The 18,572-nt window shown below is 45.6% G+C and overlaps 1 long non-coding RNA gene across 1 annotated transcript; it reads right to left on the bottom strand.

The window, feature by feature from the left end:
• Window positions 1-3,830: 3,830 nt before the first annotated feature.
• LOC109286793 lies at window positions 3,831-11,971 on the bottom strand. The gene is made up of 2 exons (XR_002094683.1): window positions 11,769-11,971; window positions 3,831-6,773 (listed from the first exon to the last, which is right to left on the bottom strand). It is a non-coding gene; the product is annotated as an uncharacterized LOC109286793 (long non-coding RNA).
• Window positions 11,972-18,572: the final 6,601 nt, after the last annotated feature.

The following is an 18,572-nucleotide window of genomic DNA, read 5'->3' as shown; positions in this document are numbered from 1 at the left end:
CGTGGACATGCGCTATGATAATTCTCTCAAAAAGCTTCCCCAGGATCGAGGTAAGACTAACTGGCCTATAGTTTTCTGAGTCCTTCTTCCTTCCTTTTTTGAAAATGGGAACCACATTGGCCCTTTTCCAGTCCTCTGGCACCACACCAGAGCACCACGAGTGCTCGTAAAGCTGTGCCAGGGGTCCCTTAATGACCTCTGCTAATTCCCTCAGCACTTTGGGGTGGAGATCGTCCGGACCAGCTGATTTAAATATGTCCAGTCCCTCCAGAAGTTCCCTGACTAGATCCTCACTGACCCTAGGTCTGGGTGCGCCTCCCCTGAGGCCTACGGAGGTCCTGGTGGGGGGGTGACCCGGTCCCTGCTCAGGAAAATGGAGGCAAAGAAGTTGTTACATAGATTAGCTTTGTCATCTGGTGCGATGACCAGATTTCCTAGCATGTCTTGCAGAGGCCCCATGTTACTGGGTACCTTCTTTTTACCCGCTATGTATTTAAAAAAGGACTTCTTGTTGTCCTAGACCTGGGTTGCTAGTTCCAGTTCCATCTCTGCCTTGGCCTTCCTGACTGCCCCCCTGAAGCCCTGAGCAACCACGGTATAGTCCTCACTGGTGATGGCTTCTCCCTTCCATTGGGTGTACACCTCCCTTTTAGCCAGGAGACGTTCCTGTGTGCTTTTGGTGAGCCATGGGGGCTTTTGCGCCCTCTTGCCCCTTTTGATCTGCATTGGGATTACCTCCCTTTGGGCTTGGAGGATCGTCTCCTTAAGGAATGACCGCTTTTCTTGGACCCCAACTCCTCTTCTCTCTGGGACCTGAGTGCCCCTGACTATTCTCCTTAGCTCATTGAAATCTTCCCTCCTGAAGTCCAGGGCTGCTGCCTTGCTGCAGGCCTTTGCCACCTTGCACTGGATGGTGAATTCCAGCAGGTGATGATCTAGCTCTTCCTCTTGGTTCGGTAGTTTGTAGTAGACCCCCATCATTAAGTCCCTTTCCCCTTGGGTTCCTTGTAGTCTAACCCAGAGCACTTCAGTCTGCCCCTCCTCTGACCCAGTGCTACTCATTGAGGAGGTGTATTCCTCCTTGACGTAGAGCGCCACACCCCCACCTCTCCTCCCTGTCCTGTCCTTCCTGTACAGCCTATAACCCTTGATATTCACCGCTCAGTCATGCGTTGGGTTCCACCATGTTTCTGTGAGCCCCACAATGTCTGGGTTGGTGTCAGCTAGCAGGAGGGTAAGTTCCTCCTGCTTGTTCCCCATACTATGAGCATTTGTGTAGAGGCATTTGAAGCCTCCTGAAGATGTGTTTACTGGCCCCTTACTCTCAGTACTTCCCTGGCCCCTGTTGCTTACCTGGGTATTTGTACTGCTCGTCGTTGGTCTAGGCTGGGCTGCTCTTGTGGGTGATGCTTGGATTAGTGGTCCAAGGCTTCCTCTGCCCTCATCCTCCCCTTCCCCCGATGAGCCTAGTTTAAAACTCACCAGAGGAGATCCGCCAACCTAGAAGAGAACACACGCTTACCTTTACGGGAAAGGTGAAGCCCATCCCACCTGAGCATGTCTCTCGTCTTGATGTGCACGTTGTTGTCTAGGAAGCCAAAGCCCACCTCGAGACACCATTCCTGAAGCCGCCAGTTGGTCTCCCTGATGTAGGTCTCGTGTCATCTTCCACATCTGCTCACTGGTAGGACAGAAGAGAATACCACCAGTGCCCTGTCTCCCTCAGCACCCCCCCGGAGCATGGTAGTCTGCCATCAGGTGATCAGGGGTTCTCCTGGCTGCATCATTGGTACCCACATGGATTAGGACCATGGGGTAATAATCAGTGGGCTGGATCAAGGCCTGGATCATCCCCATCATGGGGATGTTCCTTGGCTAGTTGACCTATAAGATGTTGTAGTTGACCTACAATATATATTTTTCCCACACAATGCATTGCTATTGCAGATTTTTGTTCTGTCACGTGTCTGTCTCGATTCTATAGAAGAGGTTGAAGCAGGTGGGGCTTTCAGGAACCTGGGAGGTTAGATTGACGCAACGGTACTTAGGTCAGGCCAGTTTGATTTAGAAGCTCCAACTGACACTTACACAATGTTATCTGTGAATGTTATGTGGTGATAGCAGGGATCCAGGTTTTCCATTTGCCATGGTAAAATGTGGTAAAACCTGGATTTTCTCCTTTTAAGGGGAAAACCGTGGGAAATAGTGGGTTTCCCCATGCAAGCTTGTAGAATTCCAACCTACAAGGGGCTGGGGGGAGTGGGAGGAGGGAGGTCAGGCAGGGGGGTGCCATGTGCATGTGCGCACGTACACATACATATGGCTGCAGGCAGCCTGGAGAGTAGCTCCTGCAGGTAAGTCAGGGTGGGGGGATTTGAAACCCCCATAGTGAGGTGGGGAGGGAGTTGGGCAGGGCTGGGGTGGGACTGCTGCCCAGCCGGGGAGGTGCAGGGTCTTGGGGCCTGGGTCTGGAACGCACGCTGCAGGGCCTGGGCAGGGAGTGAGACAGAGCTGTGGGAGGCTTGTTGGGGGCCTGCAGCAGTGGGGTTGACTCCCTGCCTCTGTGCATACTGCTGGGGCAGCATGGGGGGCATATGCCCCCCAGATTTGTGTGTGGGGCAGGGGAAGGCTTCCTGCTGCAGGCTCAGCCTCCCTGCCCCACCACCATGCCCCCAGGGCATCTGGCCCAGCAGGCAGGACCCAGTACAGCAGGGCAGAGCAGGGCCAGGTGGGGAAGCTCAATGCCACCACTGTGAGCCCTGAAATGCCATAGTGAGGTGCACTCTGCCCAGCTGGCAGCAGTGGCACAGAGGGCACCTCACCATAATGGCGTGGGGCTTGCAGTGGCAGTGCCCAGCCCCGCTCTGCCCTGACACACTGGACCCTGCTTGCTGGGCCACAGAGGCCCCAGGGGAAGGGCAGCAGATCAGGAAGCCTGAAGTGGGCAGCCCACATATGCCCCTGCCCCATGCACAAATCTGGGAGGCATGCGTCTCCCATGCCCCACCCCAGGAGTGTGCACAGTGGTGGGGAGCCAGCCTCCCCCATACCGGAACATGCAGCAGGCAGCCTGTATCTGCCACCCCCTCGATCTGCTCCGGTCATGCCACCCACAGGGGAGGGGGAGCCGGGCTCCACACTCCAGGACTCAGGCGCCACTGTGCGGGGCAGGGGCTGTGGATCTGGGTCCTTGGCCCTGTAGCCATGGCAGCTGGGGGCCCCTCCGGCAGGGCTGGGGGTAGCTGGGGGCTGCAGGTGGAGTAAGGGGCACCGGCAGAGGTGTGTGTGTGTGTGTGGGGGGGGGGACTGTTGGTTGGGAGTGATGGATTTTGTGGGTTTTAATCAAAGAACCTGCAACTTTTAAACAGAGAAAACTAGGATCCCTGATTTATGTGGTCTGCTCAATCCACTTTTGGATCCACTACCTAACATGATTCCAGCAGCAAAATCTGTTGCTGGCTGATAGTATTACAATTGTGAAATGTGTAAGGTAGCTTTTCCTAGAAAATGTCCAAGGTTGTAAAACTTGATGGTGGTAAAGATAAGGGAAGTACTTGTTACAATAAAACTTTCTTTGGAAAGAAGCACAGGAACACTGCTGTTTGTAACAGTTCTGTTTTTACTGCTGCAGAAAATTTTTACTGCTGCATAAATGTTTCTGTATTTGTAAATACAATTATTTGCTTATTTTTCATATAAACAGTAGAATAGACCTTGTTTAATCCTGAAATCTAAATATATATCCCTTGTATAAATTCTGTCTAAGATTTTTTTCCCCAGTTCCCAGCACACAGGAATAAAAGGTATTGATGGTGCCAAACCTATCCTTGTTGTAGCTCCATTGACTTTGCTGGAATTACACCTGGATGAATATTACCCAGTCTCTGTACATTTTATAAACATGACAGAAAAACTATTTTTGTATAATATTATAACCTAATGTTCTAACCTAACTGCATGTTTAGATTATTTGAATAACACACATCATAAAATCTACAGAACGAAGGTGAGAGTATATCCCGTCAAAAATAAATTGTAAGTATATCTAATGAATGAGGCAACTCTCAGAGCCAATTTATTTGTAGTAATTTGGTGGCAAAAAAATGCAGCTGATAATGATGCTAGTAATGACACACATTAGTATGAGTAATACTTGAAATGAGAAAATTAAATAATACCCCTTTTGTACTAATTGGGTCATTATGAAAATTTCCTTGGAGTCAGCTATTGAATTAATAGTAGTCATTTGGTGGATTGTGTTTCTCCTGTGAGTATCACAGCCTTGCTTTCCCATTAAACAGCAGTTGACGTGTCCTTATATACAGCTGCACTGTGCATCTTCATTTCCCAAGTAACTCACCTATCTGCCTGGCTGTGTAAAAGGGCTTCTCATCTCAGTAGCTGAGCCCTTCACAAACCTTAATGCATTTTTTCCTCAGAACACTTTGGTAAGATAGAGATATAATACCAGCCCTTCACAAATAGGGGACTGAGGTGCTGAGGAGTTCAGTGTTTTGATCCAGGTGTCACAGGTGGTCACTGGAAGCGCTGGTAACTGGCCTCAGACTGTATCTCAGTTTGCTGCTGTTGTCGCTCCACCACCAACCTGTCAAGATAAGGGATCACATGCACTAATGTACTGTGTTATACCTCTGCAACTACAAAAGTTATTCTTACCATGACCTGATGCTAATGAACATGAGGACTTCAATCATTTTGGAATCTCACTCATTTCTTTCACCTGCATAGTGCTTTTATTCCAAATTATGCCAAAGTATGTTACCAATTATAGACCTATCATTTTCAAAATTGCTTCCAAACTTGCTAGCATAGATTTTGTGTGGTATGACTTTGTGTCTGCATACATTTGTGCATGCCAACTATAGTCAGACAAGGTTCTGGGTAGATGTTTTTTATTAGAACAACTAAACCTGCCAACTATAGTAGCATTTGTAGGTGCATGTAGCTCAGTTACACATGCAGTTACCAGGTTTCCCTGGGCAATAGGCAAACGCCTATTTAAGGAGTAAAACTGAAAGCTAAAGCAATGCACTTATGCCATATGAAGAAAGGGTGTGCCTAAGGTCTCAACAGGCATTTCTCTCTATACCTGAAAAGAGCAGAGATGGTGATCTGGAAAGTTCGTGGTTACAACCCGGTGGTACTTGAAGATGGTCGAGTGACCCTATAGATGAATGAATGAGTATGAAATAAAACTCCAATTGTTAGGGGCTACCCTTCCTCTTCCCCCTCTCCTCCTTCCCGCCTCTTCTCCATCCCCGTAACATTCTTGGCCTCAAATGGCACCAAAGTCTTCATTGTCAATAGAATCCCCTGCAGGTGCACTGTTACATTATGATCCGCATCGATAGGAATGGTTTCTTCATAGACAACAAAAATGAGAGCATTTGAGGAGGTAAAAACTCTGAGGGAGCAGAGAAATATGTGTTCACTCAGGGGAGGCCTAAAGGAGTTGTCTTCCTTTGCCAATAGTATTAATACAGAATGTTCCCTTTACAGTACACTGGGCTCATTATGGTTCACCCAGCCCCACCTCTGCGAGCATCTTTCAGGCTGAGTCTTTGTCTTTTCAAAGGCAGGGAACCATCACTGCTCATTCAGCTTTCTAATGCCCTGCCTTGAGTGTCTGATGCCCCCTGCTGCTCTTTCATGCAACTGGGGGGATGCCAAGCTGTAATAGCCTTGAAGCTTTCCTGAGAGGTGCAAATCTTTTCTTCTGTCTTTACCAACATCTTTTAGTTTGGAGGCTCCCTTTTACAAATCCCTCTAAGTTGTCAAACTTTCAGTGGGAGGAGGCGGCAGAAAAAATGGGAGATGCGATAGTTGTTGATAAGGTTCCCATAACAAGAACTATTTAAAACCTTGTGATTTGGCAAAACAGATTAGTCCAGCTAACAGCACAAAAGATGATAAATTGCAGGTCAGAGCATTCATTCTACTAATTTAAAATTGATTAAGCTTTCAGGTAGGGCAGGCAGTCGCAGGTTTGTGCTGCTTTTGTGTTCATGACAATAGTTAATGAGCTGCTGACGTCGCAAAGAGAACTGGAAAAATATTCAGTTTAGAAGCTGTTCGGCCTGTTTGACAGGTGTGGTCTTTTTCTTTTATTACTCGTCATTTGCCTGAAATCAAGAGCTGTGTGTTACCCTGAAGTCCTTCTGGATACAGATCCAATTGACTCATTTCAGAGGGCGTTCCATCCCTGACATGAGCACAGGTCAGGTCTATAATACAAATGTTGCTCCTGCTGCTCATAGCTTCACCAGAATTAAGATTAAGGGAGTTAGCTGCTGAGCACTGGCAATTTAGTCACTCCACATGTTTACCTCAAAGAGAGGTTAATTGGGTAGTGTGTTCTTCACCGGTTCACCTGAGGAGAGGTAGCAAATGTTCAGCAGCAGATTAACTCTATTTATTCACTAAGCCATGAAGGATGTAACTGGGAGAACTGTCTGACCGCTGCTTGGAGCCCACAGGCCGTTCTATGCAGCCGTCATGGCTACGTTCTGTAAACCTCTGCAGGAGCCCTGTCTCATCACTTGCAGCAAGACAAGATGCAAGATTGCTGGTGTAGGTTTTCATGCTGATAGCATGAAAAGTGAGTGGCTTTTCAAGATTTGATTAGCTGGATGGAGACCAGGTTTCCAGTGAATAAACGGCAAATGTGTAGCTACAGGGTGGAGAGAATTGTCTCTGCAGGACTGTAGTATGGGAAGGCCTTGCATTTCCTCTAGCATATCACCCTTCTGCACCTGGGAGAAAACCGAGGAAGGCATTAACCAGTAGCATAACTAGAGGTGGGCAAGAGGGGCTCCCACTCTGGGCGCCAAGTTGGGGGACCCAGAATTGGTCCCCCTCCAAGAAGTATTTCCACAGGTGGGAGCAGTTTCTTGGATAACTAACATCTCTGTGCAGTAGCTATGGAGCCAAAAGCACATTTGACATTGTACAAACATTTATCTTGATTTCAATATGGTCCCACACAACATTCTCATAAGTAAGCTCTAATTCAGCTCTCATAAGATGACTTAATGCACATCGTAAGTGGAATCTAACTATTTATCTCTTCCATTGATAAGTCTGTGGTTGAGCCTGGACACTGCTTCCACTCTTAAGGTTCTCTCCTAAGCTTATAGAACCCCCCCCCCAAAAAAAAATCTCTGTGAAAGTCTTGGTCTCTACAGTGTTTATACTGTCCGGTGAATTAGCACACCATCTGTATAATTAGAGCTGAACATTTTGCTGAGCCACTGAGTGATTACAGTATTATTCTGTAATAGCCTGCGGCTATAGGCTTCAGATCTCCTGATGAATTCTGATTCTCTTCTGTCCATAAACAACTTTCCAATCTGCTTTACGGGAAAGCAGCTTTTTGAAGTTTTGTGAATTTAGGAATTTTGCTCAGTCTTACAGGAAAGATTTTATGTGTTCCCAATAGGCTTGTGAGTATAATAAAGAAAAGAGACCTTTTGTGTTGATTTTACTGAAAAGTGACCTCCAAAGATGCTGATAACTACTCATGGAAATCCAGAACAGATGATATGATGTTTCCAAGAGAAAAGTTGATGGTAAAGTATATTCTTCACATTTATTTTATGCAGACATACTTGAGTTCTGTGTTGTATCTTGATTTCAGTATGGTCCCACATGACATTCTCATAAGTAAACTGGGGAAAGAAAGTCTAGATGAAATCACTATTAGGTGGGTGCACAAGTGGTTGCAGAATATCACACAGAGAAGTTCTCAGTGATTCACTGTCAAACTTGGAGAGTGCAGAGCTCTGTCCTGGACCTAGTTCCATCAGTATTTTGATTGATGATTTAGATAATGGTATATAGGATGCACTAAAAGAGTTTGCAGGTGTGTAACAGGGAACCCAAATCCTGTTACTCGGGCATAGCAGGAGGGGAGGTGAAGGAACTGTAACTGGGAGCCAAAGTCTCCTATCACTTTAAGACAGTGGTCTCCAGCCTTTTTAAGCAGGAGATCATCTTTGGCAGTTAAAAGCAACTCAAGATCTACCATGTGCCGCCGTCTCCCCCTGCTCCCATCAGGTAAGTCTGTGGGGAGGGAAGGGGGGGGGCAGATTGAGGTAGAGGGAGAAAAATTATTTGGGGGGCACATGTCCCCAGCAGATAAGTCTCACCTGGCTGGGGCTCCACTCAGTTTACCCCTGCTCCTGCTTCTGCAGCACTGTCCCTCACCATGGGGGCCTCGATCTAGCCCCTGCCCCTTTCCTCCCCTAAGGACTGACCTGCTGGGCTGGGACATGCGCGTCCATACCTGCGGGCACTCAGCCCCCCGACCCCAACCTGGGATTGACTCCAAGAGGCTCCGAGATCTACCGGTGGATCGAGTCCCACCGGTTAGTGACTACTGTGTTAAGAGAAGACAGCAAGCTAAGTTGGCTGTGTGAAGCCCCAGCAGCAGGACTGGAGGCTGGCCCTTAATAAAGAGGGTAAGACCCCTGTGTGTGGCTGGCAAAGGCCACATGACAGAAAGGGGGTGGGGCTTCAAGGCATATAAACCCGGGCTTGAGCCAGAGGAGGCAGTCAGACCCTGTATGCCATGGGGAGAGGCACTCTCCAGGGCAGCTGACTATAGAAAGCAGTGCACAGGGATACCCAAGGTACCCACAAGGGTGAGAGTGTGCCTAGCACTGGGACTTATAGCTTGTGGTAGGTACTGACTGACAGCAAGGAAGAACTCTGTGAAAGCAGTTTGCTTATATTTCTGTTGTGCTGGTGTCTACGCTTGTGTACATGTGCTGAGACCCAGAGGACTGGAAGTACCTGTAGGGGTGGAGGAGGCCATGTGCAGGGTACCTGGCAGGTATCCTCTGCAGCAAGGCTGCGACCCAGACTGCTGGGGCTGAAGTCAGTGGATCTGGACTAAGGGACTTCAGCTGAAGGAAAAGGGGCTAAGGCTGAATAGATTGAAGCCCAGACAAGGGTAGGGACCTGAGTGGCCCAGTGTTAGTCAGGGGCAAAAAAGAGACAGACTCTGCATGTCAGGGTCAGAGCCCCAAGTCAACCCCACAGAGTAGTAAAGGAAGGACTAGGAAGAGCACCTAGGACTCACTAACCTCTGAAGGGCAGCCTCTGCTTTTCACTAGCAATATCAACGCATGGTAGGTGAAACATCAGGACACCTGAGAGGTGGGAGCAAAGGCTGGACAGGACTAAGGCATCCATCAAGGCGGGGGGGGTGTGGTAGAGGGGGTACGGCAGCCCTACGGCACATCCAGTCACAAGATGATACCACACAAGAAGTATTTTGGAGGACAGGATCAGAATTCAAAACTGTTCTTGATAATTTGGAGAGAGTCCAAAATCACCAAGAATAAATTCAGAATAGACAAGTGCAAGGTGCTGTGCAAAAAAGGAGAAATACAAAAGAGGGGACAGTGAGCTGGCATGGTGTGACAGAAAAGAATTGGGGGATTATGGCAGAGCACAAATTTAAATATGTCATCAATGTGGTGTTGCTGCAAAAAGGCAGCTCTTTTTCTTGGAGGGATTAACAAAACTGTTGTCTCAAGATCCTGGTGGGAGGGTGACAACTGTACTGTTGTACTTGATGTTGCTGAAGGCTCAGCTACAATAATGAATCTGGACTTCAGGCACTCCACTTTAAGCAAGAAGTGAGATGAACTGAAAGAATCCAGTAAGAGAGCAACAGGAATGGTAAAAGACTTATAACGCCTGTAGAAGGAGAAGGTGGAAGAACTGGATTTGCTGAGTCTAGAAATGAAAAGATAAAAGGGTGACATAAGAGGCTGAATATATAAAAGATTGCTTGTAAGAGGATGGTGATTAATTGCTCTCCACGTTTACTTGTGACAACAGAAAGAAGAAATCTACTTAACTTTCAGCAAAGATGAAGGAGGCCATGTGGGAAAGACTTTGTAACTATAACAATTATTAAGCACTGGAACAGGATCCATGGGGAAGTTAATGGAAACCTGTTCGTTAGAGGTTTTTAAGAATAGATTAGATAAATATCTGTCAGGGGTGGTGTAGACATGCTCAGTGATTTCATGAGGCACCTTCCAGCTCTCCATTTTCATAAGTTGATTCTTTGAATTACCACTGCAGATACCTGCCTGATGAATGAAATTTCCCCCACCGCCCTAGGCATATTCTATTCTATTCTATTTTTGCAGGATCAAACAGGAGAAAAATAGGCTGGTAGAAATTTCATGGGAGCTCAGAGCCACAGCTCCTGAATTCTGTGTCTAGTTACATTGATCTTTGCGCCAGTCATTCCACCTCTTTTGCTACTTCACTTTCCTCATCTGCCAAATAGAGTATGAACTGCTTTTCAAGGGTTAATGCAGGGCTATCCAGCTGGTAGCTTGTGGGTTAACTTGTAGCCTGTGAGCCCTGTAGCTGCCATCCCAAAGCTCAGAGGAGGAGGAGGGTGCAGGTTGTGCATCATCAATGGTGATACTGTGGTGAGCCACCAGCCACAGGTCATGGGGAGGTTCACAGAGGGGCTGTCTGGTGTATGGCTTTGGGGGCTGAAGTTGGACGGCCCTGAGTAAAAGGCTACATGAACTATCCTTTCTGAAGCAGGCTGAGCTTTGGATGAAGGATGCTAAATATCTGAAAAGTATTACTGCATTGCTATCAGGAAGACCACATGAGGGATAAACCATCCCGGTTTAAGTGTTAATATTTATGGTTAGCAACAGAAACAATATCTCTGGAAAAACTGGAGAAAGGCTCATGGATTTATGCTATATATAAAGTTTGCCCTACTTGTTCAAATCCCTTTTAAATCACTCTAATAGCAACTGCTCTAGAGCAAGAAACACTCCCTTGCAGCTCTGTATCAAGGCCAGCATTAAAATAGACAGGCATGATTGGTTATCAAGGGCCATTAGTAGCAGCTGATGTTTTAATGAAAAACCAAGCTCTGGCTCTTTGTTCCATGTCACTTTTTTTGTCCTAAGGAAAAAGCATTATGAAAATAGGTGCTATGTAATTACTAGTACAAAATGTAGAAATATTAGTTATTCATATTTTTTAAATACAGCTAAAGGCTCCTAGTCTATAAATTAAACATCACCTCAAAACCATAAACCACGCACTGTATGCTATATATGCACATCCACCTCAGTCAACATTCTCCTCAAGAGCTTTTCTGAACAGAATGAATAACCAGGAACAACGGTCACAAGCTGGCGGAGGGAAGGTTTAAGTTGGACATCAGGAGGCGCTACTTCATGGTCAGGGCAGCTAGAGTCTGGAACCAGCTTCCAAGTGAGGTGGGGCAGGCTCCCACCCTGGGGGGGTTTAAGAGGCGGTTGGACGACCACCTTACTGGGGTCATTTGACCCCAGTGCTCTTCCTGCCATGGCAGGGGGTCGGACTAGATGATCTGCTCAGGTCCCTTCCGACCCTAGAAACTATGAAACTATGAAACCTATATTTAAAATATGTAGCAAACCTTTGGTTAATAATAAGTAAACTTGAGTATGCATAAGGCTTCATAGTTTGTAGCATATCTCTGTCATTTTGCTTATTAAAGAGAAGCCTCTACGATAGGTAACTTATTATAGAGGCTTCTTCTTTCTGTGATTCACAAAAGTATTACTACAAGCCCCAGTGAAGAGATCTGGGTATATCTGTGATTGCCATGACAATAAAGGCAGCATCCTTAAACCGGGAGTAATGGCTCATCCCTTCAGGACCAGAGAGTGGAGGGAATAATCTGCTATTTAAGCCCTCGTGTTTCTCACCTGTCCTTGCTGGTTTAGGTGGGATGAAATGAGGAGAAGTCACAAGTAAAGTCCTGGAAGTGAAGGGTGAATGTTATGCAGGAAATTTCTCTGTCTGCACAGCAACCATTGTCTCCTCCATAGAAGATCTTATAGCCCAATCCTGAAAGCAATGATAAAAAGTAGGGGATGAAAATGAGATGTAGATATAATGCTTCTTGGAAAGCATTATCTCTCTGCGCTCTTTGACTGCCACAAATGGGTCCAGAGGTTGTAGGCTGACAGCCAGACTGTATGAGGCAGTGTGTGGGAAGGGAGCAGAGGGCTTATGTGTCTATCATTGCACAAGAAGTTCTGGCTTTTTTTCCCCTGCCCCTTACTCACTGGTTCTGCCACAGCTCCACTCCCCAACCCCAAGCAGCTGGTGGTGCAGAGGATAGACTGCAGCTCAGTGCAATGACTTGGGTTCATTTTGTTCTCCTTTGTGCATTTCTGTTTTTTGGGAATATGCATCCCATGAAAAGCAGACTAGGAAAAGAGTTATTAGGCCAGCCAGGCTTTTTCCATCAGCTAATGGAGGAGGGTTGCTCCCACCAATATGTTCTGGAGTACTTTGTCCAGTGGAGTTTTAAATTACAGTGTTAATGTGTCTTCTACCACTTCCTGTGGGAGACTGTGATGCATCAGGTCCATTAGCACTATTAGAGATTCCACACAGCAGAGCATTTGAAAAGTATTCACCTGAAAGGCAGTCTGCTGACAGCTGAGAAAGCTGTTACCTCCAAATTCCAGTGGGAAATGTGTTTTAGTAAAATGTGAATGACAGAAAGTGATAATGATCCTGGAGAAGATTGCCCTGTGCCCTTGGTAATGGAATGTCTACAGCAAAATGGAAATGAGAAATAACTTCACTAAATCTATTTTCCAGAGTTTGTTTTATAGATGAGTTATGCAGGATAGTTTCACTGGCCAAAGCAGTAAACTTAAGTCAAAGCATTGCTTGAGCTAATAATGCTGCTGTGCATAAAATCAGATTTAGGATAAAGGTGCTGATGATTCAGACTCAATGCATTGACTTCAGAGGGAGCAAAATTAGGTCCTTTACAAGTGGCCAGGCTGTGAATGGCTCTGACGCAGGTGCACAGGGAAAAGAGGGTACAAAGAGTTTCTGTTTGTATGGCCTGTGCATGAACCTCTCATACTTGTTTAGCTTTACAAATCAAAAGTCTTCACACTCAAGCACAAAGAAATTGTGGAAAAGTAAAGGTGAGAAATGTTGAAGGATATAAGCAGGTAAAAGCTGTGCCTTTGTTCCATTGTTTGCTTACTTTCTGCCTTTAAAATGAACTAATAGATCCACCTTTCTTTCACCCTCAGTGGGGGAAATCCTACATTGCTGAAGTCAGTGGTAGTCAGACCAGAGCCTATAATACAAAGTGACTTGAAAATTCAACTACCTTATTTGCCACTAGGGGCTGCTATAATAATATTTAGTCATTTATATTTTCAATGAGTTGTTCAAATAGTATCCAAATTGGACAAAAATATACATTGCTGCAGCTTTGGCACATGGCTTTTAGCACTCTCTGCCCAGTTATGACAGTAACACACACCCTGTTTGGAGGAAGGTGCTGCGTACAGCTGTGTATGGCAGAAGTGAGGAGTTCTCACCTGAGCTGAATTCCAGTTAGGCTTCTACCTGCAGAGCCAAGGACATGGATAAGTAAATCTCTCAAGAGCTAGGCATTCACTTCTGCCATAGGTTTTATTCTAAACCTCACTGGGAGGAGGGCAGTTGGTGAATTCTCATAAAAGATGAGGCACACAGGCAGCACTGTAAACTGGCCAGTGCAGAGCCTGCAAGCTCTTTACTGTTCTGTTGCTAAGCTCACTCTATCGCATAGAGAACAGGCAGTTTGGGAGAAATAAATTCAGAAACTCTCTTTACAGGCAGGGACTGCCAACTTACACTACAATGAGTGTGTTCCCTGGCTTAGGACTGCTAGTTTGTGTTTGCTAAACTTAGACCCAAGTGGAGCCCTCTTTTAGACTTAGGGGGATCATGTTCTGTCCTGGTGTGATATACGGCAGCATCTGTTGAAGTCAGTGGGATCTATGTCTGCTTATGCTGGACAGAAATTGGTTGTGGAAGACCAGAGTCTCACACATGATGGTGGTGCACAGGGGAGATCCCTGAGGATTGGAAGAGAGACAACATTGTGCCCATCTTCCAGAAGGGAAAGAGTGAGGACCCAGGCAACTATAGGCTAATCAGCCTAGCCTCCATCCCAGGGAAAATCCTGGAAAAACTCACTAGAGAATCTATGTGCAATACGCTTGTTGAGGGTAAGATTCTGAACAACAGCCAGCATGGCTTTGTCACGGGTAGGTCTTGTCTTACCAATCTCATCTACTTCTATGAACAGGTCTCTCACTACTTGGACATGGGAGAGAAGGTCAACATTGTATACCTAGACTTCCAAAAGGCTTTGGATCTAGTACCCCACAATATCCTTGTGGAAAAATTGGCAGATTGTTGGCTTAACTGCTCAACAGTTCAGTGGGTGGAAAACTGGATGCATGGTGGGACGCAGAGAGTTCTCATGAACGGATCTGTATCATCCTGGCGAGAAGTTGGCTAGTAGTGTCCCTTAGAGGTCTGTGGTTGGGCCGGTGCTTGTCAACATCTTTATCAATGATTTGGATGGGGGGGGTGAAAAACTCACTGGCCAAGTTTGTGGACGACACCAAGTTATGGGGGAGTGTGGTCATGCCAGAAGATAGGCTGCAGATACAGGTGGACCTGGTCAGGCTGGAGAGTTGGGCGGACCGGAACCAGATGAAGTTAAACACTCAGAAGTGTAAGGTGCTCCATCTGAGGACAAACAATCCTCAACATACCTACAGGCTCGGTGGTGATAATTTGACTTGCACCACGGCCGAAAGAGACCTGGGGATAGTGATCAACCATCACACGAACATGAGCTGGCAGCGCAATGCTGTGGCCAGCAGGGCAAACAACATGCTGGCATGCATTAACTGTTGCATCTCATGCAAAACTAAGGAAGTAATACTTCCACTGTACTCTGCACTGGTGAGACCACAGCTGGAGTACTGCATTAAGTTCTGGGTGCCGCACTTCAACAAAGACATGGAAAAACATATGGGTGACTTTTCTCTGGACCCTCTCAAGATCAGGGACTTGCAGGACAAGCCATACGAGGAGAGGCTGAGGGACTTGGGCCTCTTCAGCCTCCGGAAGAGAAGGCTGAGAGGGGACTTGGTAGCAGCTTACCACTACATCAGGGGAGTGTAGTACATCAAGAACTCAGTGAACAGTTGTTCACCAAGGCACCCCTGGGGAATACCAGAAACAATGGATACAAACTCCTGGAAGGCCACCTCAGGCTCAGTTCCAGGAAAAAGTCCTTCACGTTCAGGGTGTCCAGACCGTGGAATAAATTCCCTCCATTGGTGGTGCAGTCACCTACCTTGGAAATCTTCAAAAGGAGACTTGACGGTCACCTTGCTGGGTCACTTGACCCCAGTTGTCTTTTTCCTGCCTAGTGCAGGGGGACTGGACCCGATGATCTGCAAGGTCCCTTCCAGCCCCTAGCAATCTATGAATCTATGTCACAGACTACATGCTATTGATCATTGACTAAATAATGTGACTAAAAGTGTTCCAATGTCCTAGCAATGCTAGCACAAATTAAGATATTTGTTGGCAGACCCAACAGAGAGCCCAAGTCATTTAGGGAGCCCAGAGCTGAACAGCCCGCTCACCTCTAAAGGTGCTATCTCCAGGGCTGGTGCGAGGTATGCTGACAATGATACTAGTATGCAGACTCCATCTCTTCTGTGGATACAGAGGGGAATTCACCCTCAATGTCTACTAGGCTGGCACCTTTCACTAAAAGAATCAAAATGTGTTACACAAACTCCAGGTTGTTACTGATGAAAAAACCTATAGTCAAGCAGAAAAGATCCCTCGTGTGTATCTGTGAGGGTTCATGCATGCTATATATACACGAGTCGTTTTGTGGAGCAATATCACTTTTATTAGAACATTTTTTCCTGTAGTTATCCTTTGTCATGACATGGTTTTAATACCAAAATTAACTGTGCTGTTGCTTATTTTTCTTATACTTTGTCCTTTGAATACATCGTCATGGGTGAGAAGTCTGCATTGTTTTAGTATTTATTGGGCCTGGTTACTGCTTTATTTTTCATTATTAAAGCCAAGACTTTCAAAAGAGTTCACAAATGTTGAGGTCTCCATCATTTAGTACCAAAACTAAGACCATAACAGCCTGACTTTCACTGCTGCTGGGCACCCACAAATTGTCTTCATTTGGAATTTGCCTCTGAAAATTAGCTCATATGGTTTTCAAGTTGACCATCAAGAAAAAGATGCTACTGTTTGCCTCAACTGTTTCTCTAGCTGTGTTTTCAATTGACCTGTATGTTGCTACTGAAGATGCCTCTGGAAACAAGAATATTTCAAAATACATTCTGGATCTCATAATTTACAAATACTGAACATGTCTCTTTTCCAGTGATTGGAGGGTGGCTTTTTTTTTGAGTGAGTGACTTGTTACCTGAAAGGGGTCTGATTTTTTCTTTCAGAAAGTGTTAGGTACCTGCTGTCATATCAACAAATTGAAGCATTGCAAATTACTATTCCCTTTTCAGATCCTAAGTGTTTGGGTCTACAATATGGCTACATAGTTATAAGATAGGTGTATGCTTTTTAGGTTTGATTAAAAGAACTGTAACATAGGTATTTGTATATTTTTCTTTTTTTAAAAAGCACATAAGAAAATGAACAAATGGCTACAAAAGACCTTTCACCTGCCACAAATATATCTCCCTCAGTCCATTAGCCAATGTTATTATATCCAGCCTGTTCCATTGCTTGAGAACCTGGCAAACTGTTTAGGATTCATAGCATACACGAAAGTCAGCAGATCTGTGCTGAGTCAGAGCAGGAAGGGAAATGAGTTCTAGCTGAGGAACAAACACATTTCAAAGAAGGGGTAAGTTCAGCTGATGAATATTATGGCTACATAGTTTCACTGTATATATAACTGCATATGTCAGGATTTGCCAGCTCCTTGTAAGTCATTATCTTAGGAAACAGCATGCCCATTCTTAGGGTGTTTCCTGGTTTGATTTAGGGACAAAGCAATGGAGGCTGGTTCCTAAAAATCTTTGGATTCCTGTTGTTTAAAATGCCATCAGCAAGTCTCAGTCACGGGAGCTGAACATTATGAGTGTTCTGACAACTTTCCTGTAGGTTGCATTTCCTGTTGTCATGGAAATAAGACAGGAGCACTGAAAGCTCGGTAATGGGCTCTAAAATAACAACTATTTATAGATATTAAAAAAAATTCAGCTGGCATAGGTAAAAATAGATCTTCAGTGATATCACATTTCCTAAGATACAGTCTGTGTTGGTGGTATTCTGTGGTTGTGGTTTTGGGGGTCCTCCTCTGTCTAAGGTAATGTAAGCTGAGTATTTATAGTGCACTCCCAATTGGCATGGCTGTGGAGGAAGGGTTTTTAGGTAGCTCCTGTAGGGCTAAGGAATATATATATATTTGTAGACGAAGGATTATATTTTTGTTTTGACTGTCTGAAAAGGCTCATGTACACAACTGAGCATTCCTTATACCCTGGCTGACAGTCATAAAGGAATCTGTTACTGCAGCCATTTTCCTTTCCCCAGGGATTTATCAGAAGCTCTTCCCATATCTGGTGCTATTCCAGGTTTGTCTGAGGGTTTATCCAATACACGGTATAGTTAACATACCGATTTCGTCTTTTATCAGTGACCTTTTATTATGCCATATTGAGCCTTCTTCACCTGGGTTTCTAGCTCTGCAGGTCTCTTACTGGTTAAGCAGATATTTGACTTTGGCACCATAGTAACATCTTACTTATCAAATAATCCACATTTTTTTATCAAGGCAAATTGTTATGCTAATACACCAGACTGAGAGAATTAAGCAGTGTTTTTCTCCCATAGTTTATTTTTAAAACATGCACACTGTGAGATGCAAGTAAACATGAACAGAATATACATCTGCTTTCTGCATTTCTTTGTATCGATACCTGCAATACTGCCCCATGACTTTTTTGATAATAAAAAGCACGTGAATTTTCAAACAGTTTATTAAATGTGGACTGTAGTTTGGGACAGTTTTCTTTGCTAGTCTCCTCTTCTCAAAAATCAATACAGGTGCACTTTAAGAAAATGCAATGATTTCTGCAGGTTTTTTGGGATGATTCTTTTATTGGTCCAACTGTATGGTTTGAATAAAGTTAGGCAAGCTTTTGGATGCAAGACATTCTTCATCAAGGGTTTGCACTAATAGCATTACCCAATAACTGAGATTACTACTGCACAAGTACAGGAATGTCAAATTATCTGACCCCATGGGTTAGATGAGTGCTGCTGGGCTGAACTGGACTGCCCCCTACACAGCACCTGAAGCACTGGGTCCAGTTTGGGTGCTGCATGCAGCATGTGCTAGACCCTAGGGCTGGCACAGGGCACATACTGCTGTGGTACATGAGCTGGACAAGGGGTCAGTCTGGGATGCTGTATGCAACCTCACATGCAGGACTGGGTCCAGCACATATGCCATGGATAGTGCACACCCCATGCTGGCCCCAGGGCCACCTGCACAGTGAGCCCTGGGGCCAGTGCAAGCCACATGTGGTATGCAAGACTGGACCTGGTGCTGCATGTGGCACAGAAGATCTGGGATGTGGGCCATGTGATACTCTGTGCTGGCCTCTTGTACAGCATGCAGGGCA

The sequence above is a fragment of the Gavialis gangeticus genome, unplaced genomic scaffold, assembly GCF_001723915.1.
Source record: "Gavialis gangeticus isolate Ggan-Ray unplaced genomic scaffold, GavGan_comp1, whole genome shotgun sequence".
Classification (NCBI taxonomy): Eukaryota; Metazoa; Chordata; order Crocodylia; family Gavialidae; genus Gavialis; species Gavialis gangeticus.
Note: the sequence above shows the minus strand (reverse complement) of the source record. Positions and strands in the feature narration are given on the sequence as shown.